Source organism: Lucilia cuprina, chromosome 6, assembly GCF_022045245.1.
Source record: "Lucilia cuprina isolate Lc7/37 chromosome 6, ASM2204524v1, whole genome shotgun sequence".
NCBI lineage: Eukaryota > Metazoa > Arthropoda > Insecta > Diptera > Calliphoridae > Lucilia > Lucilia cuprina.
In genome coordinates this window covers 26,799,107-26,801,878 of record NC_060954.1, presented here as the reverse complement: position 1 = coordinate 26,801,878, position 2,772 = coordinate 26,799,107, and the positions used below count along the sequence as shown (strand labels likewise).

The following is a 2,772-nucleotide window of genomic DNA, read 5'->3' as shown; positions in this document are numbered from 1 at the left end:
AGGGGGTTTTATCGTCATTTTGCCAATACGGACCTGAGCTGTTTTTGAGGTACTTGGGGTGACGTCCAGAGGTGCCTCGCTGCTTATTTTGCTGCATCCAGCTTTCGAGCCAGATGCTATTGTTGTTTTGCGACTGCAGGATCCAGACTTCCCTAAATCCACAGACGCTTTTGTTTTTGGTTTGGCGCCGGTAGCATTCAGACTAGCCCGACCCGGTGTCTCCGCCGGACTAACCTGGGTGGCAGTAGCACTCGACTCTCCACAGCCTGTCGCCTTCGCCGTGGGGGTAGGGTCTCCGGAGATTGTTAGGCCCCTTACCGGATACGCGGGGCACGGTTTTTTGTCGGACATTAGGACATTAAAAACGGTGTGCATTTTATACTTGCTGCCAAGTATATGATTCTGCATATGATGTGCTTGCAGACCACCAAGCCGCCCAATGTGGGAACAGACGCTGGTGGATTTAGACGGACCGTCGTGGAGTTTAGGAATCTAAAGATCCCGAACGGACTGTACTGTCAAAAGATACACATCCGAAGGATCAGTAGAGATCTTTTGACAAGTACTTGGACTGGTAGCCGCCCCATCGGGGAGAAACAGACGCTACCAGTCGTGGGAAGGGTAGTTCTTAGTAACTAGTTCTGTAGTAGTTCTGTAGGGTAGTTCTGTAACTTAAAGTGAGAAGAGGTTGCACGAATTACGTTTTTATTGGAAATTTCCAATAAAACAGCTGTCAAAAACACAAAAATTAAAAGAAGAAAACAAAAATTGCCGAAATTTATAAACGAAGAAAAAATAAACAAAAAATATAGAAATTAAATGAAAATTGTTCGAAAAATTATCCCACTAAATTTGCCCTTGGCAAATTCGAAGTTTAAAAATTGCTTTTGTATATCCGAAATTCCTCCTATTTTCTAAAAATTAGTGAACAATATTTATTTTAATCTTAAATAATTATAAATATAACATTATATTTTCATTCATATAATTCATGTTTAAATTAAATTTTATTTACTTAAAAATTTCCTTTCCGCACCGTTTTAAAATGTGAGTTTTTTTGACAGTTCATGTGAGAAATTTCTCACAAAATTTTCTTACAGAAACACTTTTACTCACAAATTTCCAATAACTTAAGTCAAAAAAACATAAATGACAGATAGTTCTCACAAAATTTTCTTACAGAAACACTTGCATGTGAGAAATTATATTTTGTTTCAATTCACATTCTTTTTTCTTCAATTTCACTGTTTCATGCGAGAAACTTCTCGATGCGAGAGTTACAGAAACGAGGCACTGGCAGACCCAGAAAGATTTATAAAATGGATACTGAAGAATTGAATGTAATAACTGATTTTAATTTTGATCCTAAAACAGTAAAGCAAGCAATAAATAGTGAATCCGAAAAATGGCAAGAAGCAATGAATAAGGAATATTCATCATAAATAAAAAATAATACATGGGAGTTAGTTGAGAAACCTCAAGATAAAAACGTTATTGGGTGCAAATGGATTTTTACGAAAAAACGTTTCGCCGATGGAACAGTCGAAAAATACAAAGCCCGATTAGTAGCTCAGGGATGTTTCCAAAGATACAATGAAGATTATTGTGAAACATATTCCTCTGTTATACGGCATCCCACAATACGATTAATTCTATCGTTGGCTGTAAAATACAAATTGTTAATTAAACATGTGGATGTAGTTGCTGCATATCTCAATGGAGATTTAAAAGAAGAAGTTTACATGAACCAACCGGAAATGTTTATTAAAAAGGGTGAAGAAAAGTTAGTATACAAGTTGAAGAGATCATTATATGGACTTAAACAAGCTGGAAGAGAGTGGAACCATAAAATTAATGAAATTTTATTGAAAATTGGGTTTGTACAATGCAAAACAGATAGTTGTGTATTTAATTATCGCAATCAAAATGAAATAAATGTTATTGCTCTCTACGTTTATGCATTTTATTAGCTTGTACTTACAGTAAGTCCATGGATAACATATTAAAAAAATTGAAAGAACACGTTGAAATTGTAGATCGTGGCCAAGCTAACTACTATCTGGGAATGGAAATTATTCGCAATGACCCAAGAGGAAGTATTGAAGTACATCAAAAGAATTTTGTGAAAGAACTTTTGAAGCAATGGAATATGCAGGACTGCAAGCCAGCTAAGACTTCATTTGTTCCTGGGACAATTTTGTTAAAATGTGAAAAAGAAAATTGTAATGAAATAGTCGATATACAGAAATATCAGTCAATAATTGGTTGTTTAATGTATTTGTCAACAATTTCAAGACCTGATAGTTCTCATCTCATCCGCACAAAGAACATTTTGTTGCTGCAAAGCACGTCTTACGTTATTTAAAATACAAAGAACTTGCTATAAGTTATTCCAAAGAAGAAAATGAACTAATATGTTACTCCGATGCAGATTAGGGATCAAATGTAATTGATCGCAAATCATACAGCGGTTTTGTTCTATTTTTCGTAGGTGGGCCAATCTCATGGGAATCGAAAAAGCAGAAATTGTAGCTTTGAGTTGAATGGAGGCAGAATACATTGCGATGTGTCAGGCTGCAAAAGAAATCAGTTTTTACAGAAGCCTTCTAAATGAAATGGGATTTCAAAATTTGTTGAAGAAGTCTACTGTCGTATGTGCCCAATATTTAACAAAAAGCCATATGAATATGAAGAGAAGTAAACATATTGATATACGATACCATTATATAAAAGAGAAATACAAAGCGAATAAAATTGAATTAAAATATGTTC

At 35.1% G+C, this 2,772-nt stretch overlaps 1 protein-coding gene across 1 annotated transcript in view; it reads right to left on the bottom strand.

The window, feature by feature from the left end:
• Positions 1 to 2,772, bottom strand: part of LOC111682210 (protein immune deficiency) — a 26,914-nt gene that overhangs the window by 8,149 nt on the left and 15,993 nt on the right. The gene's annotated exons all lie outside the window — the stretch shown is intronic.